The following is a 27,660-nucleotide window of genomic DNA, read 5'->3' as shown; positions in this document are numbered from 1 at the left end:
CTAAGAAGCAATTGTACAAATAGTTACATTGAAGCTAAAATCGTCTTCTCCTGACCCCTGGGTGCTTTTGGAATTAAAATATTTAAACTCTGGAAGTGGTGTTAACCCAGAGCAAGGCTGGCAAAAGCACCCTGATCTCATTTGCGGTGCTTTGCAATTTACAAAGGGCCTCAATGGGCGTTCTCTCCGTGTGTGATTCAGTCGTGCTGGCAGGCATGCAGGGAAGAGTTACCTTGTCCTACACATGAGGAAAGTGAGGTTCAGAAAGGTTAAGTCAAATAAATGGCAGAGCTAGGATGAGAACAAACCTAGTGCTCCAATGTCTCTTGCAGGCTCCGTGCTTCTGCTGCCGGCCCCTCCAATCCAGTCCCCACAGAGTAGACCCAGCAATACTTCAGACATGCAGATCAGACTGCATTCTCTTCTGGAGACCTCACCACGGCCTCTTACCGCACTTAGAATAAAACGCAAACTCCGCATCAGGATCTAAGAGGCTTAGCCTCACGCTAGGTTGCTCTTCCCCAGGGCTGACCCACGAAGCTCTGGCCATGCTGACCTTCAGGGAGGCTCCTGCACACATCAAGCTCTTCAGGGTCTCTTGCTGTCACCTCTGCCTGCAGCATTTGGCTCCGGCTCTTTGAGTTGCTGCCTTTTAAAATATGTCCGCTAATTCTTCAGTACTCTTCTCTGCAATAGGTGGAGTCTAACGATCCTCCTCCTGAATGTGTTCTGGACTCAGTGACCTACTTGCAATAAACTGAATATGGCAGGTGGACTGGTACATGACTTCTAAGACTAGACCGTAAAAGACGGGCCGCTTTCTCCTCCTTCTCTCTCCGGACCGCTCACTCTGGGGGCAGCCAGCTGCCACGACATGAGGATGCTCACGCATCCCTAACGAGAGAGGGGGGCTAAGGCCTCCTGTCAGCAGCCAGTGTGGTCTTCCAACAGCCACAGGATTGGGATGGTGCGACAGCTCTGTAGCGTGTCAGCGTGACTAGCTGAATCTCACTGAACACAGAATCCCCTTTTTGGTGTATTTCCAGGTGGGAGGGTGGCCACAAGGGAAATTCTTGGAGACTTGGAAAGAAGGTGGGCAGCTGTGATTCTGTACCCCGTACGCTTTGTTGTTGCTCTGCGGGCTCACCTAGTCGACACGCAGCAGGGCTAGGCCCGCGACGTGTGGTCAGATGTGTCTCAAAGGCCCCTGCTTCTGTAGGATGCCCTCACCACCAAGGATGAAGACAAGCTTCAAGCCTGTCCTTGTGGGCTTCTAGCTCGTGCTTGTGGGTTTCAGGCTGCCTGTGCTCTTTCCATCTTGACTACTGCTCTTTGGATTTCAAACTCTAGTATCAGACATGGGGAGGGCCTTATCACCAGGACCCCGTAACACCCTGAGAGACCTCTCTCCTGCTGGCTCTGCTTGTTTGGTGCGGCTCTCTCTGATACAGTGCACCATCTTGGAAGCTGTTCTGTCAGCCCCAGTCAAGTCTTCAGATGACTGGAGCTCCAGCCAACATCTTAACTAAAACCTCTTAGGAAACTGAACCAGAACCACCCAACTAAGCCACTCCCAAACTCCTGACCCAAGCAAATCGTGGAATAATAAATAAATGTTTATTATTTTAGGTGCTAACTTTAGGGGTCATTTTAATATAATAATAGGCAAACTAAACACCTCATCAGAGATGCCCTCCTGGATTACACCCCTATGCTGTTGCTTTAGTTTTTATTTCAGCACTTTGTTTATTCCTTCAAAACATGTATCACAATCTGCATTTATTTTGTGTATTTACATGCTTGTTTGTTTCTTATCTGGCTTTCCCACCAGAATGTCAACCTCATGAAGGTGGGCACCTTCTCTTTTTCTGTCCACCTATATCCCCAGTACCTAGTCAGTCTAACTCTCCTTCTCACTAGCCATGAGGCTTTGGGAAAATTACTCAGTGCCTCAATATTTTTTCAGCTATCAAATGAGATGATGATAACCATACCTATCTTGGGTTGCTGTGAGTCTAAAAATGAATGAATACTTACAAGGTGTTTCAAACATTACCTTACACATGGTAAGTATTCAGGAAGTATAAGCTGCTAGTACTTTATAATATTACGGTAGAAACTCAATAAATATCTACTGAGGGACTAAGTGAAGGAATTTATCGATCTCTTTGTCCCATAATCTCAAGTATCCAAGACATACTGAGAAAGTCCCAGAAGCCTCTAGACAGCTAAAACGGATGTCCCAAAGGCTAGTAGCAAAGCCCATCTAATTAACTTATAGGCAAGCTCTTAGGCCATTAGTCAGAACCTAATTACTTAATAGTCTTAGCAGACATTTATTATTAGTCATCTAACATATGCAAAGCATTGTGCGAGGTGTTGGGGGATGGGAACAGAGAGACACAAAGGTGAATGAAGCTCATCACCTTCTCCCAAAAGAGCATGCTGTCTTCAGAGGGAGACAGACACAAGGAGCACTGATCACACAACGCCAGGAGGGTGAGCAGGGCTAGCGGGGGTGGAATAGAGCAGTGCTGGCTGTCAAGGTGGCCTGGCTCAATTAGTCACAATTAGAACACGTACAACAAGCTTAATTATCTGGTTTCCTAGTCCATAATGGATTAGAAACAGCACATTAGAAGAGAAAAAAGGAGGGGTTATTACTAGAGGCAGGTAACAGCAAAAAGTGATAACTAACAGGAATAAAGAATATCATTGTAAAAGCCATGGAAAGCAGAAATGAGCTCACTGAAGCACTTTAGTTTAAGTTCATTGTGCGTACGGGCAACTGCTACATAAGACAAGAGAGGCAGTATGGCGCTGCAGCTGAGATAGGGATTTCTGGATCCAGACAACTTGGGTTGGAATTGCAGCACTGTCACCTACTGTCACTTGGACAGGCTGCTTAAGCTTTCTGTGACTCACTTTCCTCATGTATTAAATGAGGGTAATAGGGTTGACCTACTTCATAAGGCTGTTGTAAGAATTAAATGAGTTAATATTTGTAAAGTACTTAAGAAGAGTTCCTGGCACATAGCAAATCTGAGAGCCTGTAGCAGTCAGGATTGGCTGGGCTTGTTGCAGTAACAAATAATTCCCCAAAGCTTTATTAAAATAATGAAGGTTCATTTTTCACCACAGTCAGGTCTATCATCAGCAGGCAGGAGACTCTACCCTGAATCATGATCATCTTCATTCTAGGACCTAAATTCATAGAGCGTACACCATCTGTTACCATGTCTATTGCCAGAGCAAAGGGAAACAAGTACCTTCGTGGATGACTCACTGACAACTAATTGTTCATCCCAGAAGTGATATGCTTTCTGGCTCACAGCTCATTGGTCAACACTGGTCACATGCTCCCAACCCTTCCATTTGCCCAGAATGGGAATAATCAGATTGTTTGTCTAACAGCATGAATCTTTACCAGAGGGCTTTTCTGCATCAAGACATCTCACACTTATGGTTAGGTCACAGAGTTTACAAACTGTAATGGGCCCCAGAGCTCATTTTGAGAAGGTGCAATCAAGATTCACAGGGATTCCCTCCCACACTGCTCGTGGGAATGGAATTTGGTGCAGCCACTATAGAAAACAGTATGGAGATTCCTTAAAAAACTAAAAACAGAGTCACCATATGATCCAGCAATCCCACTACTGGGCATATAACCAGAGAAAACTCTTAATTATAAAATATACATGCATCCCAGTTTTCATAGCAGCACTACTTACAATAGCCAAGACATAGAAGCAACCTAAATGTCCATTGACAGATGACTGGATAAAGCTGTGGTGTATTTATACGTAGGAATACTACTCCATCGCCATAAAAAAGAATGAAATAATGCCATTTGCAGCAACATACATGAACTCAGAGATACCATACTAAGTGAAGTCAGAGAAAAATATCATATGATATCACTTATATGTGGAATCTAAAAAAATGATACAAATGAACTTACTTACAAAACAGAAAGACTCACAGACATAGAAAACAAACTTATGGTTACCAAAGGGGAAAGGGGTGGGGAGCAAAAAATTGGGAGTTTGGGATTAGCAGATACACCACCGTAAATGAAACAGATAAACAATAAGGTCCTACTGTATAGCACAGGGAAATGCATTCAATATCTGTAATAACCTACAGTGAAAAAAATATGAAAAATAATATATATGTATAACTGAATCACTATGTTCTACACCAGAAACTAACACAACATTGTAAATCAAGTATACTTCAATTGAAAAAAAAAAACATTCACAGGGATTCCGTGTTTCTCAGTAAGAGCACCACTGGAATTTGGTGCCTTGAGAGAGGGAGTGAAACCAGCTCTTCAATTGTGGGGCTCTTGTGTGCACTGGAGGATATTAAGCATCCCTGACGCCTGCTCACTAAATGGCAGCAGTGTCCCTCCTCCATGCCACTGTGACAATCAATAATGCCCTAATCTATTTCCTAGTACTGCTCTGAGATGGAGATGAGCCGTGCCCTTCCTTTCTTAAGAACTACTGACAAATGTTTAACTTAACAGTGTTGGTTAGAGCCAGAGCTGGTACCCAGCCCAGCTCCCCACCTCCTCAGTGAGTAACCAGAGCCCTGAATCATATCCATTCTAGTTTGTTATTGAGAATCAGAGATCAGTGGCTACGTGGTCCCTGAGAGTACGAGCTGGGCCGGTGACTGAGTGATGAACTGCCTGCCCCTAATGAAGCCTTGGCCATTTTTTGCCCTTAGATTCAAAGAGGCACCTGTGTACCTGTTCCATAAATTCCCCATTTTGCTTAAACTAGTCTAAGTAGGTTTTTATCACTTACTACCAAATTATTTCTGACTAGAACACATACCTCTTGGAAATATTTCTTTCAAATATGATTAAACATTTTAAATGTGTTGCTTGCAAGGATAAGCTTCATTTAGTTGAACAATTTACTTTTGGGGAGCCCTTTCTTTTTCTACTCAGTGGATCATTGAACTATTGAAGTGTGGTTATGCAAAACCAGTCCAGGGAGAGTGATATGTATGCTGATAAGGAACAGCATGGAAATAGGCCTAGGAGGGTTTCAAGAGGGGGCGGGGCCGAGGGTCAGCCATGAGATTAGTGTCTCCGTGTCCCACACCCAAATGAACACATAAAACAAACACAGGGTAGAACATCTCCCTGTGGTGTGACAGGATGACTCATTTAACGACTTCTCCTTCTGTTAATGGATAGCGTTTCTTTCAAGCTCCAGAGAAAAACTGACATGATTCATAAAACAGAAAAATAAGATGATATTAAACCTAATGTAAGCATCCAAACCAAATTTATAAGACATTTTTAAAGTCAGAGATCTGGCTTAAGCATTATAATAATCAAGTCTAAGGATGAGGTCTCCTGCAAAGGTTTATTTTATCCCCGTGAATGATCAGCAATTATCCAAACAGCCCTCCTCTGTCCCTGCAGTGTGTCAGCTCACTCAATTTGGATTTCACAGAAAGGAGATGGGGGTCACTGCATGTTCAGTCACTCATTTCTCCAGTGCTCTGCGTATATGTGCACTGCACACTTGGGGGAAGTAGAGGCGATCAAAGCTGAAACTCGAAAGACGCTAACTGTGATTCTTTGCCAAAAAAGTGCATTACATTCAACGAGCATTATTTCAGGAAAAAAGAGAAGACTTAAAGGCATTTGATAATAATGATAATAATAACGCACAAAATTGAGTGTTTACTTGGTGTTGGGCGCTGAGAGGAACATTTTCTGTGACTTATTTTGAAATGCTGAGTCTCATAAAATCCCAGTGAATCCTCACTTACATCATACAGACGAACACACTAAGGCCACAGGGATGACCGTCCTCATCCTCAGTCACACAGCTGACACAGGATGGCACCAGCGGACACTTCTGTGTATTGTCATGGTGTTTCATGTCCAAGTGAAATAGTCAGGAAGCAGAACTAGCCCACCTGGGTTCAGAGTCAGGCTGTGTTAGTTACTAGCTGAGTGATCTTGACTCAGTTGATTAGACTTTGTGGGGTCTGGGTCTCCTTTCCTGAAATATAGCTTAAAAATGGTATCAAATAATGACCTGTAGAGAGCACCTAGAGGAGTGTCCAGTGCTGAGTAATGCTCAAAAAATAGTTGTTTTAATTGTTACCCGGAGTTCATCCTTTCCTACAGAAACGGTGCATCAGTGTATCAGGTGCCTTGTATGGGTCTTGAACTCACGGGGGCAACCATCACTGTGAAGTCTGACCATTGATAAAGAAAAAAATTATTCTGACGCTTGTTAAAGGTGGTAAGGAAGAGTTTACTCATGGGGAACTACTACAATGGTGAGGAGAGGAGGGAGGTAGGGCTCCACTCTGAATACAACAAGAAAAAGTGAGGACTTACAGCCAAGGAGCAGGATGAAGGATGTCAGTGGATGGAAAATTACTAAGGGGGCAGGGTAATTCTTTGCGAAACTGACCTAACAGGATTCTTGCTAAAGGCAGGTCAGAGTGACCACATATCACCTGTGGAGGGTGGAAGGGCTTCAGGGATTCTACCTAAACTGACTCAGCAGGATTCTTGCTCAACTTGGGCTTTTGAGGACATAGTCAAGGACAGGGTCTATTTGAAAAAAATGCTCAGAAGAGCCTGGCTACAGTTTGGTCAAAGAGAGTCTTTGTCACCACCCTCCAGGAGCATGAGGTGAAAATCCTCGTTCATGACCACATGGCTCTCCTCTCCCTTCCCACCCCGGGGCATCCCTGTTGTGCTAAGATGTCAGATGCCCCTGCACCCCAACGTGTGCAACACGCTTGGAAGGGTGGGGTGGGGTGGGGTTAACATCCTATGCAGCAACCTTTTGATGAGTGGGAGATGGGAAATGAAAGACAAATTGTCCCGTCCTCACTGACCTGAGATGTTCATTCACACGATCTTTCTGAGGATGGTAACCGGAGGTGGAGCAACTGGTTGCTTTTCGTACCAACTTGGTTTGCACCTTTCCTATGTGCTATCATTTGTTTCCAGCCTCATTCTCCTTCCCCAACCCCTCCAGTGTCACTGGAGACTAAGATTCAGAAAATAATATGTTTGAAGACCTTCTTGCTCAGTAGAAACCTTAGGTGAAGTGGGACTAAGTTAGAATTAATAGGCAGATCATGCTTGAGGCTAACTTTGTTTAAGAAGACTTTCACATATAGCCCCTCTCTTTGACTCTTAATATGTAGAAAGTTGGGAAGGCACAGTCCTTGTCCTGAACAGTCTGACTTCCAGCTGACCAAACACACCATGAATAGCCACAGGATGAGGCAGGCTCTGTCTCCATGGTAACCACTGGTCCTCACTGATGGGCAGTCTTGATGGCCACAAGGGAGCATCTCCTCTGTGGTCTCCCCTCTCTTTCATTCTCCTTGCTCTTTTAACCCCTCTGAATACCTCCCCACCTTGTCCCAGCGGTGGACCAGGACCCAGAAAGGGAAGGGATTATTCACTACACCTCCTGTGATACTGTGAAATCATTAAAATATATATATATATTTTGGTCTTCATCCCTGGCTCCTAGCCAGACCCGCTCAAACCTTTGTAATTTCCTAAGCAATAAAGATGCAAGGAGCAGTTTTGGGTCTAACATTTGGTCTTTGACTCCAGTTCCTGACACAGAGCTCCTAAATGTCTTCAATTTCCTGGGTGCATCTTTCATTTTAATGGGGTGACTGGATATCTTCTGAATGGGGGCTGGTCACCAGAAACTCTAAGTCATGCTTAGAGGCTTGGAACTTTCAGCTCCATTCCCCATCCTCTGGGGAGGAGATAGGGGATGAAGACTGAGTTAATAATTGGTCCATGTCTATGTGATGAGGCCTCCATAAAAATCCCTAACGTACGGGGTCTGGAAGCTTCTGGGTTGGTGAATGTCCCACATGCCCAGAGGTGGGCACTACCCCAGCTCCATGTGGACAGAAGCTGCTGTGCCTGGGACCCTCCAGCCCTTGGCTTATCTACTTCTTGAGCTGGCTGTTCATCTGTACCCTTATCATATCCTTTGTTTATCATAAATTGGTAAATGTAAGAAAGTGTTTCCCTGAGCTCTCTGAGCTGTTACAGCAACTTGCTGAACATGACAAAGGGATTATGGAACCCCTGATTTGAAGCCAAGTTGAAGAGAAATGTGGGTACCCTGGGGACCTACTACTTGCAATTAACATCTCATGTGGATGACAGTCTAGTGGGACGGAGCCCTTAATCTATGGGATTTGGTGCTAACTCCAAGCAATGTCAGAACTGAATTGAACTGTAGGACACCCAGATTCTGTTGGAGAATTAGTTGGTATGAAAAAAACCCACACAACTGAAGTCAGAAGTATTCAGTATGCAGAAGAATGGCGTTTTTCTTTTCACCCCCAATCTAATGCCCACATATAGAGTTATACTCCAGGATTCATTAAATCATCAAGTATCCACATGTGCGCACAACTCATATCTTTTGCCAATGTTCTCTGGATTTCAAAGTCCATTTGGATGATACCTATGGTGTCGGTGCTGCACTTCCCTTATGCCAGGCATATACTAAAATACACTTAAGCATTTCACAGCAGTGTTTCATTTTGAATCAAAACCTTGTGAGGTAATCACTACTCTCAAATTCCAAAGGAGGAAAATGAAGTTCAGAGAGATAAGGAACTTGCCAGAATCTCAGTTAGCTGAATCCGGATTCAGATCCAGGACTTTGTAACTGCAAAGTACACAGTCACAGAATTGAGCACTGCACCCCCCTCCCCACTGCCCAGATCCTGTTGGTTCTTATGGTCTATACATGCCTGTGGCATCTTCTGTGAGCACCTGTGATTCTGCATGAGGGATTTCTCCCAGCACACACGTAGGTGATACTCCTAACAGCAGCCCACAGCTAATGGTGACTTAGAGTTGGAGGCTCAATACCCAGCTCTTCACCCCTGGGGTGGCTTAACTCAGAGGCATGTTCTACACAGTTTTCTCAAAGTCCCAGCAGGACTGAGACCCAGTTGGCAACAGCACAGGATGCGTAGCAACAGACATGATTGGCTTCCTTTCTTTCCGGTCTCATTTCCTCACTCCCCTAGTGGGATCACCTTCCAAAGAAACAACTTGTACTTAAATCCCTGTCTCAGAGTCTGGGTGTGTGTGTGTGTGTGTGTTGTGTGTGTGTTGTGTGTGTGTGTGTGTGTGTGTGTGTGTGTGTGTGTGTGTGTTAGCCCCCGTGGGAGAAGTGAGAAGTGATTCCTTATTCCAAATAAAGAGAACACACACTCACTCACTCACTCACACTCACAGGAAAAGAGAGAAAAAATCCAGATCCTAAAAGCAGAACTGTGTATGAAAGTGTTTTCCAGAGAGGGAAGCTTCTACTCTACCCTCTTAGGTTTAGTCCTTGGGGGCTTGCAAATTAAACTGACAAAAGCTAGGTTAGCAAGAGAAAAGACAGATTGAATCACGGACATACAGAAGTTCACAGAAAAATGTGACTCAAAGGAATGGCTAGAATTTGAGCTCACATACCATCTTAATGGGGAAGAGGAGGCAGAGCAGGGCACTTAGTGGAAAACAAATGACTTTTCACAAAGGTAAATGGGTCATTAAGAGAACAGATGGGAGATAGGAAAGTTTTATGATACTGTCTTTTCCATGATGAGTGGAGACTTCTCTCCTGGTGGTTAAGAGTCAGTCTTCTCTGGAAGCTCCTAGGGAGGGAGAGGATTTATGAAAACTGAGTTCTTCTGATTTTTTGGAGCGGGGCGGTGCTTTGTTTCTAGGCAATTAGAAAATTCAGGAACTCAATTGCCTTCTGCTCAAAATAATTTTTATGTTACAATTGTGGATTCAGAACTCCAAATGGTAGGACGGGAACTGATGGCGCAAAAACATCTCATTACGCATAAACTTTAACTGGATGATGTCAGATTCTTTCTGGCTTCTGCCACCACCCCCGCAGGTACAAACGGAACAAAATCTTTGGACAGGTCTTTGGACCTATCCTTCCCCCTCACTCAGGTTCTTTCAGGAGAATCACAGTCTCCCGGCACACAGGGCTGGCTTTGCACAAAAGCAGAGTAAACTGCAGTGTGGGAGGGCTCGTGATCCCTCACGTCTTACCACTGAGATTATCTCCAAAGTTCCAGCTTCATGTCCTGCCATCATCTTAGCTCAAGCTGAAAAGCCTTCAATCACCAGCTGCTTATACAGCTGACAGCTCAGGTCTTAAGGCAGGAAATAGCAGGCTTGGGGGAAACGATATGTCATTTTTCCATGTTAATTCCTCTGAGGTGTTTCTCACATGAGCTCCAAAAACAGCCTTCAGGACTTGCATCAAAGCCACACCTATGGTGTAGATTCAAGTGTCTGACTCATGGCACAGGTATCCTCACGTGCAGCTCAGGTTACACAACACACCCGCCCCAACTCCCAGCCCCTGCTGGGATCCTCAACACAGGGGATTGGTTCATTTCTGGCAGTGCAGTGATGGTCTCCGTGACAGATGCTTCCTGTTAAAAATCCACTGTGTATCTTCCTATTGACTGACCTACTGGAACTGCCTTGGTTTCTGACCATTTTCTAATATCTAATCCCCCAGTCCCCTATATTCTTCCAGACTCATTTTTCATTGAAAGGAACCAGAGTTAATTTCTGCTGTTTGAAATCAAGAATCTAACCAATTCAGGGGAAAAACTGGCACCTGGTAAAACCCAGGTAAAGCCAACATCTCAAGTAACCCCCAGCTTGCCCTGAGCCTACTTTTGACAAATGCCTCTGCCCCAGGTAAATCCATTTTGCAACATTTTAGGAGACAATGGAGATGTTGCTGATGATCTCAAGGAAACTGGGAAATAACATTTAGAGCACAGCACAGACAGAACTTTCTGAAACTCCTGGAAATCTTCCCTGTCTTCCTCCTGGGTTTCTCTTACAGAGATGGCTATCTCATCTCCCCCGGGACCCCCCACCACTCTGGACAGTTCCGTTCTGGCCCTTAGCTCACATTCCACACTCAAAAGACAAGAGCCCTGAATCTAGCCTTTTAAAAAGTGGTTCGATGAACATATGTTGTTTCTTAACAACCTTGGATATTCAAACTGTGTGAGATCCACCTGATGGGGCTCCCCATAAGGACTCAGCTTCATGATGCTAAACTTTATTGTTTAGGCAATCTGAGCTAAAACATCTCCCAATAAAAATAGGTGTTTCCTGGATGGTTGGGCGTGTGCTGGAATGGAGAAAATATAACTTTATTCTCGTTATTCTATCAGTGAAGAGCCCACATCTACATACGAGCCATCCACCCCCACCCCTTGACTTAATCCCCACAGCAGCTCCAGTCTCCCCTGGAATAAAAGCAAAGTTTTTGCATTGCCTCCCTCACATCTGCTCTGGAGTCTGGGACTGACCTGACCCACTGAGGCTCTGGTCCCTCCCTCTACTTCCAGGCACAGGAGAAACAGCATACTTTGGGGTGTGGAATTTGACTTCCTCAGCACCTACTTGGATGGGATAACATAACCCAAAAATGCAACAAGTCAATGTCCCTCGGGGCTAAGATGGACCAGTGAGAGCCACAGAAGTGAAGAAGGCAGCTGTTAAATGCCTTGTACACTGTTCTGATGGACTACCGCGAGGACCCAAGGATTCTACATCACCTCTCTGCAGGGGCCCCACATGACCACATCTTTGCAGATAACTCACATGACCAGCCTGCTAGGCTTCACTGTGAAGTTGCCGCTGGCTCTGCCACGCAGACCTGCATTTGCTCTCTAAGGGTTGGGTTTCCTCACCTGAATAATGGAAACTGTTCTACAGTGGCATAGTGTTTCTCAAACTTTACTGTGCACATCCTGTTAGAATAGAGATTGTGATTTAGTGCTGGGGTGGTGCTTGACAGTCTGCATTTCTGACAGGCTCCCAGATCCTGCTACTGCTGTTCTGGAGGCCAGGGGTTGGCAAGCCATGACCTTCACCCCAATTTTGTTCGGCTCCACAGGCTAAGGATGTTTTTTTCACATTTTGAGAGAATTGTCAAACAAACAAAGAAGACTATGCAACAGACACGTATGTGGCATGCAAAGCCAGGCAGTAAAATATTCACAATCTAGTCCCTCAGAGATGAGGTGTGCTGGCTCCTTCTGCTGCAGGTGTTGTTCCCGCTCCATCCCTTGTACCCTTGGCCCAATTGAGCAAAGGATCTTCCCAGCATGCTGACATCTTCCCACCTCAAGTACCTTCTTTGCCTGAAGGCTTTTGTAAATGCCTTGAGAGCTTGCTGCAAGGCCTGGTAGCCTAACTGAATGTGGAGGAAGATTAATGCCCAGTGGCAGCCACAGCCAATAGAAGGGAGTCCAATGAATGTCCCAGAGGCCCTGTGGGTGGATTCTGAGGTATGCCACACGTCACTTCCCAGAGTGCGCCCATACCCTCACAGCAGGGACCTGCTCCTGAAGGCATCCTTCACTGGCTTTATCCCTTCTTTGTCTCACGTTCGATTTGCTGGAGCTAGCTTGTGCTCATGTGTGAGAGCCAAGCGTGCACACCTCCCAACTCTGTGTTTAGTGATGTCATGACTGTTACGACGGTGACCTGAAATTGGCCCTGGTGGCATGTTTACACCATGGAGATCACCCAGTGCTACAAATCAGGTGCTGGTTGGTGTTGCTGGAGAGCTGGTTGATACACATTCACCAGTACATCACTTCCTCACAGACTTTCCTGTTATCTCTGCCCAAATAAATACCTGCACCCAAGTCCTGGCGTCAGGTCAGCTTTACGTGGAACCCAAACTAAAAGAAGCACCCACCCACCTCATCATTTTGGCATACAAGGAAAATAAGAGACCACATTTGAGAATCATAGGACTTGGTACAGGAGAGTCACTTAATAAATGTCAGTTCCTTCCTGTCTCCTCCCTTTCCCTTAGCAAAGGGGGAGACTCTCCAGTGTTTTCTAGGGGACCTGTGCTGCAAGCTTTTTGTATCAATGTCAATGTCAATGTCAGCTCCAGCTCACAGAACCACCTGGTCACCTTCCTGGAGGTTCTGGAATGACTTCCCTGGCACATGTCCACATACACACGACCACACACAATGGGCAGCAGAAGAGGGGCTGAAACTTTAATCGGCGTCAGGAAGGAAGCATATCCATTGCAACCACATGAAACTGAAAACATGTGGGCAAGGCAAGCGTGACGGCACCGGTGTGTTCTGCCAACTCCAATGAACGTGATGGAAACAACGCCCCTTTGTGTGGAGTTACGGATGCACACCGGGGCTGGGAGGCTGGCGCCTCTTTCAGGGACTGTCCCCTGAGGTTAGAACTCAGAGCAAGAGAGGAAAGAATGAGACCTAGAGAGGTGGAGAGGAGAGAAAGAAAATGTAGGGACAGAAAAGGGGTGGCTTGGAGGAAATTGCTAGGTACCACCCAATATCCATTTCCCCTTCCTGCTTAGTAACAGATCCGATTTTTAGTACAGGGGTCAGCCAGCCGAAGAGCCACATTACCCAACTTCCCCTGTAGTTGGGTGTGGCCCTCATTCTGGTCAATGAGCTAAAAGGTGTAGGTGTTGAGTGAGACTTTCAGAAGGGTCCCACGAAGGGTGCTGACTCATCTGGCCAAGAGACTGTTTTTGTCCTCCCCTGCTTTTTTCTGGAATTTGGTTGTGACCGCTGGAGCTCCAGCAGCCATCTTGGATGATGGGTTGACTGAAAGGATGGAAACCAGTGCTAGGAAGATGGAGCAGAGAGATAAAAGGTTCCTGATGATAACATTGCTATTTCTGGGTTGCTACCTCAAGATTTCTTTGCATAAGAGAGAAACCCATTTCCTTCTTGTTTAAGCCACTGATATTCTGAGTGTTTTTGTTGTATGTGATTAACCTTAATCAAACTAATCCAGAATGTGAAAATGAAAAAGGGGGGTGACATTAATGGGGAAGTAGAAAGAGAAGAGAAAGACTAAACATGTGGACTGAGCATGAGTCTCAGGCTGCAAAATCAGATCACAGGAAACATACTTTTGTTTGTTCCTGATTAACAACTTAAATTTTATCATGAGCTCCTATCCCACGTGGTGACAGACACCTAATTTCTGTCACTTCAGAGCCTGCCCCTCCCTGGTGCCGAACTGCCTCTAAGTTTCCCAGGATGAGGTCTGTGTGCAGGAGAGGTTGTCCTCTCTCCATCTCCGCCCTGGCATCTGCTGACATGCCCCGTTCTGCCCGGTCTCTGATAAAGGGTCCTGCCGGCCGCTCTACGTCCTCTCCCGTGACTGCCAGCTCCCTGTGCTCCAGCTGTGCCCCTTCCCCAAATTTCTCAGGCCTGTGACCCTCTTTGGGCCCTTGCCTTGTCCCTGGAGTCTCCCCAGAGTGAGGTACAATCATCTTCTCAAATTCCCTAAATCATTGTGAGGGTTCTGCCATCTGCTCACTGCTCGTGGGTGGGGTCAGGAATACCCACCATCCAGGCCTCCTCCTCTTCCCCTCTGGTTCTCACACATTCTCACTCTGCAGCCTAGGTAGTAAGAACTTCATAAGGGGCAGGGGGTACAAAAAAACAAGATAATCTCTCTCTTCTACTTTATATTATTCTAAATTTTTTTTTTAATGTATGGCTTTCAAAACATGAAACCCTCAGAATTTTCTGCCTTGTCCTCCATATAATCTTTTCCCCGAGACAAAAAAAGCAGATGGCCCAGTTGTCCAAAGTTGGGGAAGGGTTGGCAGTCTTAGGAAATACTACACACAGAGTGGTAGCATCAGATAATATCAAAATATCCTACCACCTGGACAAAAGGGGGAAGAGGGACCGGGAGGAGAGCTGAGGTGCAGTAGGTATGTGTGGGGAATGACTGTGGTGTGTGGTTCAGAGCCCAGGGTGGCACTGTCAGTAACAAACCCAAAACACAGGAGCCCCACAGGTCTGCTCTAGTTTCCCTCAATGTCTAAACTCTCTAAATCAGAGACCTCATTACCCTACAAGGGAGGAGGCCCATCTCTAGCCCCTCTTCCAGCGGTGGGGAAAGGACCACACTTCCAAGGATGCCCGGAGGAGAGAAGGCGGTCTGGACACCTTGAACACAGGGATCACGGCCAGGTGATCCAGACCCTCTAACCAGGCAGAGGGACCCATCTGGGGAATGCAGCTGGCTCAGAAGAGGAGCACTCCTTCTTGTGGCTGGAGCAGCTTTTCTCTTGACACTCAAGAGTCAAGGAAGCCAGCACTTGGCCAGCATCAAAGCAATGTTTGATGACTTCAGGAATCATAAAGGGCTGCTGAAACCGTTGGGTAAAAGTCTGCTGAGGAACAGATCTCTCTGGAATTACAGTATTCACGTGGTCTCAAAGTCTCTTCCCACAGAACGTGTACTACTTATAAAGAGGAAAACGGTCACTTTAAGGTGGAGGAGCCTGGCAGCCTCCCTCTAAATCAGAGTTAGCAAACTTAATGTCACCAGTAATGGGACAAATTGACATTGCCTGCCTTTGGATAGGATGCACTGAGAAAAACACATCACTTCTATGACATTCTTGCCAAAAATGTATAACCTGAATCTAATCACCAGGAAACATCAGACAAAGCCAAACTGAGGGACTTTCTGTAAGATAACGTTAACAGGCCTGTTCTCCTGAGAAATGTCAGGTCATGAAATTGATGGGAAGACTGAGGAACTGTTCCAGCTGAAGGGGATGTGTGGCCCCAGATTTCATCCGAGACTGGAGAAGAAAGAAAACTTATAAAGGACAACACTGAGACAAGCAGCGACATGTGAAAGGGGCCTGGACTGGATGATGGCCTTTGTCTCAATGTATCATCTTTTTATAAGGAGACTGTTCATAGGAAATAAACAGTAAAATATTTAAAGACAAAGGAACATTCTTTCTCTCCTCTTCCTCCCCCTCCCCCTCTTCCTGTCCTCTCCCCTCTCTCCCTGGCCTTTCCCTTCCACGCCTTTCCCTCCCGTCCCCTTCTTCTTCTCCCCACACAGCCCCCCACCAAGCAAATGTGATAAAATGTTCATCAACAGGGAATCCAGATGCAGGATATGTAAGGCGTTGGTATTATTCCTATAAGCTTTCTATAAATCTGAAGTTATTTCAAAATAAAAAGTTACCACTCTGGCTACGACCCAAAAAAGATCTGAGGAGCAAGTAGACTGGAGGGAGGGGCCCTGAGCACCCCCTCTAGACCAATGGCCAGACCTGAAAGGGGCCATCAAGAGCATGAAGTCTGAACCCCCTCCCTTCATGTCTAAAACTCTGAGACTCCAGACACGTGCAGCCACTTAAGTCTGCTGAACCCCGAGCCCAGGCCTTAGCTCTACGCCCCCTGCCTCCCTACCTCCAATCCCAACCCTGCCACTAGGCAGCTGAGAGAACTTGGAAAAGCTGCTCTCCCTTTCTAGCCTCCATCTGGCAAATGTTCTCATCTGGCAAATGAAAGATAACCTAGGAGGGCTGCACGGGGAGGAAAGCAGATGAAGCGTGTGCACAGGACGTACACAGGACCTGCGCACTCAGGGCTCAGTCAACGTCGGCGGTTACTACTGATGTCATTCTTATTATCTGACTCACTCACTCATGTGCCTGGATTTACGAAGAAGGAAGTGGACTTATGTAGCTGCTAGAATGCTTCCAGCTTCAAGAGAAAGAAAACAAGGGAACGCATATTTTTTTAAGTAAAGAAAAGATATCATCTCCTGTCACAGGAAGCCTGGTTGTTACATGGCTTCCCGGGGGTGGGGGTTCATCAAATGACTTGATGATGTCATCAGGATACTGGTTTTTTCCCACTAGCTGGTCTGCCAGCCTCCGCTCAGCCTTGGGCTGGGTCCACTCAGCATCCCAAGATCCCTTTCACAGTTCCAGCACCATATCCAGCAGCAAACAAAAAACAAGACCGAAAAAGAAAGCGGCTCTGTTTTGTCTCACTCTTCAAACGTGAGCAAGAAATTCCTAGAGTCCCATCAGATGTCCTCTTTTATCTCCGTGCAGAATAAATTCACATGCCCGATGCTGAATCAATCTTTCCAGAGGAGCATCGAATTAGCACATATATAAGAAAGAATTATACTTGGCCAAAAAGAAATGGAACATCTCATATAACCGTGGCTGGATTAGACAGAAGTTGACTTTTACACCTGGAAGTTTGGCTACTCTGCCCAGAGCTCTCTGGCATCTCCACGTTCAGGAACCCAAGCTCTTCCTCATCTTATGCTCCGCTATGCCTGGCCCCACTCCAAGCTGCTTCACAGCTCAAGATGGCTGCGCCAGCTCCAGTCCTCTAGTCCTCTTTCCAGCATGGAGGAAGTATAAAAGGGAGTGGAAAGGCAAAATCCCTTTTTACAAAGGACACTTTTAGAAATTGTACATATACACCACATCTGCTTAATCCCACTGGACAGAACTCAGTCACATGGCCTTACTAAGCTGTAACAGAGGCTGAGAAATGTCTTTACTTTGCAGTTATGGGCCCATGTGAAAACTGGGATTTCTATTACTGTAGAAAATGATGAGGTTGGGGGAGCAATGGATATTGGCCACTAACAGTCTCTGCTACTCCAGCACAGGGCTAAGGAGGACCCGGGCTCCCCGAAGCAGGTCACCCATCAACAGAAATGAGCAAGCTCAGCTATAAAAGACAGCAGGCATTCCTTGTGGTCTTTTCAGTGTACCACAGCTTCCTTCCACATTCTCTCTACTTTCCCCTCAGAATAAAGTCTGTAAAACATGCAGCAAGCAATAGCCCTGCTCATGCGTCAGTGACCTGGCTCTTGTGTTCAGTGAGTGCTTGAATCCCTTGTGAGACTTGGAGCAGAGAACACTCCATCTCCATCAAAGCCACTTGGGCGAGGAGGCGCCATTATCCTGAAAGTCATTTGTATTGTACCAACCCACCCTCCTCTGCCAAAGTGATTCATTTTCAGTCCTCACAATCATTCTTCCAAGAATAGCACTACATGTGTGTGTGGGGGGAGTCTGTACTTCCCCCAAAGCTTGACAACTGTGGATCTGTTGACACTATTTCTAGACCTCAGAATGAACCGAATTACTGGGATAAGTGAAGCTGTGATTTCACGATGACAAGACACCCGGAGGAGAGGGATACAACTGACTCAATCATTCAGATGCTTTACCTACGTATTTAAGTATGATTTATCGTGAGGTTTCATGAAGAGTGCTCCAGAATGAAACATCTGGCTATTCCATCTTCACAGAAGACATTTATTATTTTTCTTCTGTCCATCACCCAGTTCCTCAAATTTTGGTCACAGAATCCTTATTGCCCTTGGGAAACCAGCCCTCCTATGAGCTCCGTCCCTGCTGAGACTGACACCACTCTTGTCTTCAGGATACACGTGTTACTCAGGCTGGTAACCGGAGCACAGTACTCCCTTGTCCATTGTAACTGGTTCACGATTGATGGAATGACCAAAGTCATCCAACGTGGCTCATGACCTGGGTTTTCTCAGAATAGTAACAAAGACAGAGGCTTTGTTTTCTACTTGACTTGGAGTTGGGACAATGCAAGTCTAGACTTGGTGGGCACCATAATATGAACAGAGGCTACATCAAAGCAGTGGGCGAGGTTCCTAGTCTTAGTAACTCATTGGCTTCTGGTACAACCACCATTGCCCACTTTGCCATGTTAACAAAACCTGGATTTTGTATAGAGGGAAATAGAGCCAAGAGGCATAGACAGCTCTAGTCCTCATGGCACATGATGAGACCCTGTGTCCACCACACCTGAAGAGATCCCACTGGAATTTTCTATCATGTAAGTGAATTATTTTGCTTAAGCCAGTTGTGCCTGGGTTTCTGTTACTTGCAACAACAGTAACAAAATGTGGTTAATAGTCACCTCAGTCATTTATCTCCTCCTATATTTGACATCTGGACACAGTCTGCTCTTCCTGAAATGCCTTCTTGTCTTCATGGTGAATGTCCTATTCTGAACTTAACTATGGACAATCTCCAAGGCATGGGCTTTGGTCTCCTCATTTGATCGTCCTACAGTCACCTTTGAACGGCCTATTTTCACTACTTCAAATTTTACTTCTAAGCTGCTAAGTACCAAATGGCACTGGCTATAATTTTTTTCAAGTTGTGAGTAGACATCCACTCAACATGACAAATGGATGCCCAAAACCAAGAACGCCTCAAGGTATGAAATTCAACATTCCAAACAAATGAAACTTACGACAAAGTAATTTGACATGGATTGGATGAAATATAAATGCATCACAGCATTGCATGGTGTTAAAAATTTTATTGTGACACTTGTTAAAAGGGCAAGGAGGACTTTCTTCAGGACTGTCGCCACAGGTATCGAGACTATTGCAATAGGGGAGAACCAGGGGTGAGGGTGTCAGTGGATGGAAAATTACTAAGACGAGACAAGGGTAGGGGGGTTTGCTAAAATGACTTAAGAGGATTCTTGCTGAAGGCAGGACAGGGTGATCCGATGTCAAAGGTTTTTCTCACTAAACTGACTTCAGTTTTCTTGTAAAAACTGGAGTCGGCAGCCCAGACACAGGGCCCACAGACAAGGCCTAGTCAAAAAGAGGGCTCAGAGGAGCCTAACTGAAGTTTGGTCAAGGAGAGAGCCTTTGTCAGTGTAAGTGGGGGAGTCTTTGGAAAGGTGAATGAATACAGTGGGAGTGCCCTTCACTAAACCAAGTTTCCAGCAGTTCTTTCCTCCTTTATCAGATTGCTCGTATCTCTAGCCTCATTGAACTCTCTTGTTAGTCGTATATGCTGCCACCACACCCCGTATTGGGCCACTGGACCACCTTTGTGGCCCTGGCCTCCTTCCAGTCCCTGTACCCTCCCCAGCTGAGGCCTGTGCACGTGTGGCTCTCTCTGCCTGGAACCTGCCTTAGTTATTTCACTCCTAATCATCCTTTGGGTCTCTCCTGCCCTATGAACTGGCTTCCTGGGGGTAAGGGAAGGAGGGGCTTCCCCGACATCCTCTCACAAAGCTCACAATTATATCATTTTGGGGCATCAGGTAACACTCCATCACAGTACTCATCACAGCTGCAACTTGCATTATTCGTGTGAATACTGGAATAACGTGCGTCTCTTCTATTACACTGAAAGTTCTAGAAGGGCAGAAGACAGTGCCCGCTTTTTGCTCACCTTTGAGTCTCAGTGCCTGATAGAGTATCTGGCCCACATTGGACACCTCATATGTATTACACCTCATATGTAGAGCTGGGAGGAAAAGGGAGGCAGACGGAAGGAGGTGGGATGGCCAATGTCCACGACCGAGAGCTTGGACCACCTCTGAATCCCCCGAGTGAAGAAAGCACGGATGTAACTGAACTGCTCAGTAAAGACTTCATGAGAGCTGGGCCCAAGCAGAGCTGCTCAGGTCCCGGGGGGCCAGGGACAGCCCCCACTGATGCAGACCCAGCAACTGCCTCGGCGAACCCCACTGGGAGACCGGAGCTACAGTGGTGCTTCAGAGTCATCCAGCACTGGGCCCAGAAGGTCAGGCCCTTGGAATCTCAAGTCTGTAAGTCACTGGGTGTGGGCTGCACCAGGAAGGGGCATGACCTTGGCAAGATGGCACTGCCAGCGGCTGGGTAGCCAGTCCTTCACTCAAAGAGACCTGGGACGAGTACATCACAGTGGCCCCATGTAAGGGGGGCCCTTCTGCCTCCAGGTTCTGAAATCTACCCCCTCATTGCCTTACCCTTTCAGGCCTAGAGGTGATAACCCCCCTTATGTTACCAGCTCAACAATCTCCCACCCCCGTCCTGCACCACACTGGTTGTGTCCCTCCCGCCCACACCTTTTACAAGCAGGCCCTTTATTAAACTCTCCTCCAACTGCCACTTTGGGTGTGTCCCCTGCTTCCTCTTGCAACCTTCTCCACTGAGCTAACCCTACCTGCACCTGAGCAGAGGATGGGGAAGGAACGTGGAAAAGGGCCCATCTTTAGTCACGACTATTGTGATGGGTGTCAGGGCTACTGCAATGAGAAAGCGAGATCAGCCTCAACGTCACTGCAAATACAGTGAGACGGCTGGGAAGTCACAGCCCAGGAGAGGAGTCAACAAGACATTCACACTGGGGACTTCCACTCGCACGTCTCCCCAACTCTCCTTGTGCCAGGAAACTTTACAGTCCTCCAATGATGTCACCCTCAGTCTCACCCAATGAATGCCCACCCCTCCTTTAAGGTCCATCCAGATTCTACCTTTAGGAACAACTCTGACCACAAATCTCACCTGAAAGGACCGAACTTACCTTCCTAGGAGCTCCCATAGGATTTATTGCCTAAACTTCCGGGAGAGATTTATCTTATCTTGCTTTGTATTACACCTTTATTAGTGAAACTTAGCTTACACAGAATGGAAGGTGAGGGCACTCTTGTGTCTCTGCCCTTCAACATTTCGAGCACAGAGCCTTGCATGTGTGCCTGCTTTGATGAACAGATTAATGAATAAATTAATATAAAATTTGGAAGTTAAAACACGTCTCCGGATAACTGGCTGATTTTTCTACCCCTTAATCTTTGGGCTCTTTTTAACTTAGTTGTACTTGGAAGCTAGAAACAAATTAGCATTCACCATCAATATATGCCTTGCTCCATCCGTGAATTTGTCCCCTGTGTAGGAAGTGATACATGGTACTTCTCTCCCACATTCTAACTTAGAGGGCCTGTAACATAAGCTGGAAATATGAGGCAATTAACCATGTAATTCAGACAAAATTGCCTGGAAATGTACTTCTGAGTAGGTACACAGCCCAGTAACGGAAGACTTGAAAAATTCATTCATGATAGATATGGAACCATTTATTAGCGGAAGCGTGGGACGTGCCAGGAACATTTCTAATCTGTTAAAGTCAGCATCTTACAGGGAAGCAGGCTGGATGACACAATCCCGTGTCGCCACCGCCAGAGACAGAATCTGGGACTCACACGAGAGGACACTGGGTTGTGTGGGGATGGTTTTGCTTTGTATTTACTGTGCTGGTTAGGGTTCTGGGGTGGCCAGCGACAGACTGAGTCACAAAATCAGACCAAATGAAGGAAAAGTAAAGACTTGATCAGAAGCCATGATATAGCACTCTGGATTGAAGGAAAGGCTGAAAAATGAGGCTATGGAAGAAACTAGAACCAGGGAAGCTTTAGGTTTCTGTGTGACAGGAACAAGCACGTGGACATTTTCACCTGGAAGTCCCAGTGGGACCTAGTAATCTCCCTGCTCCCCAGGTGGGTACCACTATCAGGTGAAGCAGCTCCAACTGCTTTCCGCCTATGTCGCTTGCCCACTGCCATGTGGCCAAAAATGGGCTTCTATTATGTACAGATTTGCAGTCAGTTCTGACGGGTCTTTTCAGTACTCATTCATTCATCTTGTAAGTATTCCCAGAAAACTATACAAACCTTGTGACAGGCGTTGCAGAAAACTCAGGGCAAATTCATTACAGGTTCTACCCTCTAAGGGAGATACAGGGAGATAAGTGTTGGAATATTTAGAAGACAGGATAAAAGGCTGTGCACCCATGAGGATCTCTTCAGGACAAGGGGCAGAAACCAGTCTCAAATCATCTTTGAGATGGAGGAGAGATACTGGTCCAGATAAAGAAAAGTCCAGGGAAAGGGCTGGCTGAGACACGGGAGGATGCAGGTGCCAGACAGTGGGGTCAGGACCTGGTCCCTCTCCACCTCTGCCCTGCTTGATCTGTGCTAGCTCCGTTCTCAGGGAAGGCCTCCGCAGCAGATGCTATGGGTGCCCTGTGCACAGACCCCTTGTCCACACCAACGGTGCCCAGTTGCAGCTCTTGTGAATCTCACTCAGCCTGGGGGCTTTCTCCGGCCACAGAAATACATTCAGGCTGTGGCAGGCAGGCAAAGACATCAGGAGTCAATAGCCCAGGGAGCAGCCATTAGCCAACGAAGGACAGAGTTAGTAGACTCAAAAACAGCGGGTTCTTTGAGTAGGACAACTCTGGGGTACACTTTTCTCCAGATGTTCCCGACAGGGGTAAGCCCAGGAGCTCACAGGGGCAACCTGCTCACTAACGTTCTCTGTTTCTGCTTCCTTCTCTTTCCTGTCTCGTTCTCCTATTCTCCTTCCCATGACTTCTGGGATCACCTTGGAAATTAATCTCCTGCACACAAACCTTTGCCTCAGAGTCTTCCTCTTGGGGACTCCAGCCCAAAATGCACTGGCTGTATGGTGGCAAGACAGCTGCAAACAGCTATAGGTTTGCGCCTGGCCAGTGTCTCATGTCGTGGAAGAAAACTTTCTTCCAAACACTTTTCCTTAAAGTCCTGGGCCTGATTCTCACTGTGCAGGACTGGCCACATTTCCAGCCCTCAAATGAAATATACCCATTGGCCAGGTCTGGCCACCTACTCACCATGGAGCTGAGAAGCTGGGGCTAATTCTAGTCAATCACCATGGTCTGGGGGTGGGCTGGGGATGTATTCCTTATCACTAATCAGGATGGTGTTACTGAATCAATCCTGAAGGGACTGTTAGCAGGTCAAACCACCATGAGTCCATGGCATGTGAGCCCCCAAACAGGGACAAACACAGATCAGAGAAACATGACATAGGTTCTAACTCGGTGGGAAGGGTCGCAGGAGATTGAAGCTGAAGGAACCTGAAATATCATCTTCTGAGTTTCCCAAACTGCCCCCTCAATCTTCTGGCTTGATAATTTCCTTCCTCTAAATAACCCTGTGTTTCGTGTTGTGAAATACCATGTCATCCAAACAAAACAGCATGCATTCAGTAGTAATTAATTCATTCTCACTTTTTAAAAATTAATGAATGGCATTATTGAGTTCATCTTTTTAATAATAGGAAAACCTATCATTTCCAGTGGTTCTTGAAAATATTTAAAAGACTTTCTGGTCCTTTCCACCCTTGTTAGTCCCTAGGAGCTGAGGGCCCCTTCATTTGGTGGCTGAGGTCTTCATGAATTTATATAATTCCAAAAGGAGACTGGATAGCAAAGTGGACCATTTCATTTATGTTAAAGAGTCTTCATGGCTTGGTGAATTATCCTTCAGGTCACATTTTGCAAGAAATCCCCATGCTTCATTATCATAGGGTTTATGTACCAGAAGGGACCTTTGGGAGATTATGTAATTCAACTCCTAGCTAAAAAAATTGACATGAAGTGAAGAACCCAGGTTCTCATATTCATCCACAAGCCCAGAATATTTAGCACCTTTATCTGTAAAGCTGCGCTCCCTGACATTGAGGAAACACAATGAAATAATAGAGAAAACCTCTACCAAGAACAGGAGGCAGACACAAAATTAAAAAATATATATAATGTTGGTTTTTGGCGCAACACAGCAACAGCTTGGGAGCTGTCACTTTCATCCTCATGACAAGAAAAATGCTAAACAAAACAAAGGTAAAAAGTCTTCTAAGATCCATCAGGAAATTGGGATCATAGGGCAAACTGCTGCCTGGAAAACTGGAGGGACCGACAGGTGGGCACAGAGAAGCGCAGTTCCTGAGAGCAGAAAACCCCGGACTGGAGCCAGTATGGGTAGGAACACCCTGTCCCATAAGTGATGGGTTGCTGGAGGCTCAGAGTGGACTAGCTTGAGAGGTACAAATTCCGACGGGCTCCCCACACTTGTGTGATTTTTCACCTCCAGGAGCCCCACTAGGGTCTTGCAGGGAAAGCAGGAGAAAAATCCCTTCATACTTCTGGCAGGAGAAAGAGAAAAGGAACCATTCTGGAAAACTGACAGTGCTAAGTTCTATAGAGGAAATGAGTGCTGGAAGAGCAGCGGATGAGGAACCTGACAGAGGGAGTGGCCGGTACGGATGCCGTGGGCTCACACTCTCAGGGCCAAGGAAAGGCGTTTGGTCTTCATTCTTTGAACAAGCTGCATTCTTTATACACAAAATTGATAGCACATGAGCTGAGAAATGAGTCCAAGTCTCCCCGCTTTCAATCTAGCATCAGCTTCCTACTGCCCTAGCACATAAATGACTGATTCTAGAACGTATGGTCTGGGAAAAAAATATATTCAAAAGCAGGCAAGCTTTTCAGCAGCCTCACACCATGGTGTCTCCTACAGGGCCAGAGAAGTAGTGAAACAACCTTGCACAGTGTGTAGCCTGGGTATATACTAACTATGAGCATGCCTCATTGTCCTGCACTTTGTAGCTGGTGTATTTTTTTCAAATTGAAGATCTGTGGCAACCCTGTGTCGATCAAGTCGACCAGCACCATTTTTCCAATAGAGTTTGCTCACTTCGTGTCTGTGGCACATTTTGGCAATTCTCAGAATAGTTCAAACTCTTCATTATTGGTATATTCATTATGGTGATCTGTGATCTTTGATGTGACTACTGCAAAAAGATTACAACTCGCTGAAGGTTTAGATGATGCTTAGCATTTTTTAGCAATAAAGTATTTTCAGTTAAGATGTGTACATTGTTCTTTAGACATAATGCACACTTAATAGATGACAGTATACTAAACATAACTTATATGCACTGGGAAACCAAAAAATTCGTGTGACTCACTTTATTGAGATTTTCACTTTTTTGTGATGGTCTGGAACCAAACCTGAAATATCCCTGAGGTTTGCCACTGACCAGCGCTGCGATTTGGGGCACGTTCCTCTACTTTTCTGAGTCCCTGTTTCCTCCTCTAGGGAAAGGAGAAAATAAAAGTACCTCCAGATAGGGTTGTTGAGACAATTAAATGAAATGGGATAAAGACTGATTTCTGCTCAAACATTAAATGAAATGGGATAAAGATTGATTTCTGCCCAAACCTGTTCATTCCCTAGATTTCTATGTCCATAAGTGGTACCACCTGCTATCTAGTGTAGTGGCTCAAGACAAAACTCTTGGAGTCATCCCTGAATTTCTTCCTTCCCTTAGATCCCAGACCTATCAATGAGCCCATATGATTCTTTCCTGAAATACCTCCTGAAAACTTGCACTTAGGTTTCCCCCTTTTGCCATCCTCCGAGACTCAGACACTGTCCCCTCTCCGCTGGCCTATGGCAGTAGTGCCCTCCCTGGTCTCCCCGCCGTCCTCTTGCTTCCCACAATCCATTGTTCATAAAAGAGCCGTTGATCATTGCTCAGCATCATTTGATTATGTGCAACTCCTCAGATTAAACCCATCCAATAGCTTCTCAGGGCATTTAGAGTAAGATCCACAGTCCATGCCTCTCTGATCCTGCCCCAGCCTATTTCTCAGCCCCATCCCCCTCTCTGCCAAGCCCAGCGAGATGGAGAGGATCACTGTACTCTATTCCCAACCTTCTGTAACCACCCAGCCATGGATTTATGGGATAGAGTGAACTCGCCCGTCCCTGGACTAGGGGCTTGGATGTGAGATTAGCTTTGGCCAACAGCAGGTCAATGGTTATGATGCGGGCAGAGCCTTGAAATCATGTGTATAGTATGGTAGACTCTTGTGCTTCTGTGACCCGCCAGGAGACGAATGTGCCCCAGGTTCTCGTCCAAGGAGAGCGAGGGAAGATGTGCCATGCATCCGAGTCTAACCCACACCCTGGCCATGGCCAGAAGCAGAGCCATCTCAGGAGACCCCAGACCTGTGGCAATAAAAATTAACGCCTGCTGTTAAAAGCCACTGAGTTTAGTGGTGGCATTATAGTATTATTGCAGCAAGAACGAATTAGTATACTCAGGTCCTCACTTTTCTTTTTGTTACCTGCAATTTTCATGCTGTTCCCTCTGTTTGAAGCTATTGTCTTTGGAACAGTTTCTCAACCCGACACTACTGACACGTGGAGCTCGATGCTTGCTCTGGGGTGGTCCTGTGCACTGAAGGATGCTAAGCAGTATCCATAACCTCTACTCACTGATCCCAGTAGCCACCCCTTCTGTCCCCAGCTGTGACAGCCAAAAACATCTCCAGATACTGCCCAATGTCCTCTGGGGACAGAACCGCCCCTGGCTGAAAATCACTGTCCTAGAACACATCTCCCCACATCTTCCTGGACACAGTTCCTTCTAAACATTTAGATCCCACCTCTGGCATCCAGACCTGATCATCCATTATCTAACTCGGTGATTTCTTTACTTGTTTTTCTGCCTCTCCCTCTTGCCACCACCCTGGAACCTGGCACACAATAAATAGGCACCCCCAAAACTGATTCTAATGAATGAAAAGTTAGAAAACATCCTGTGTTGACTGTAAAGCATTACACAAATTCATTCTAAAAAATAATAAAAGATAGAAAAGTCATCGGAAGTGGATCCACGCAGAGTTTAGCAGCTGGGAATTTTCTGATGCTATAATTTCCCCTTCTGCATCTGCTGCCCTCTGAGCTCTGGACAGAACTCTGCAGCCTGAGCTGCGTTTGATTGATGAAGAAAGAAAGAACCCTCACTGGTCTCAGGATATCTTTAGAAGGGATTTAAACAGCAAAATAGCTCACTAGATGTGACTTAATTTGTTTCCCCCAAACAGCTGTGTCCCCCACTGATCTCTCTGGCTCCGTTTGCACATGTAACCTTCAAATAGCCACAAGTTAATAGATGGGAGGAAGGCATGTGAAAGTAGATGAACAGGGGTGCCAACCTGATTCTTAATAATTAATTTTGCACAACATTTATCATCACCCTCCACACATCCTCTTCCTTAATAGCAGTTGACAACGCCAGTTTTCCCACTGGTCTTGGCCCATCACAGTGAG

This window comes from Camelus bactrianus, chromosome 17, assembly GCF_048773025.1.
Source record: "Camelus bactrianus isolate YW-2024 breed Bactrian camel chromosome 17, ASM4877302v1, whole genome shotgun sequence".
NCBI lineage: Eukaryota > Metazoa > Chordata > Mammalia > Artiodactyla > Camelidae > Camelus > Camelus bactrianus.
Note: the sequence above shows the minus strand (reverse complement) of the source record.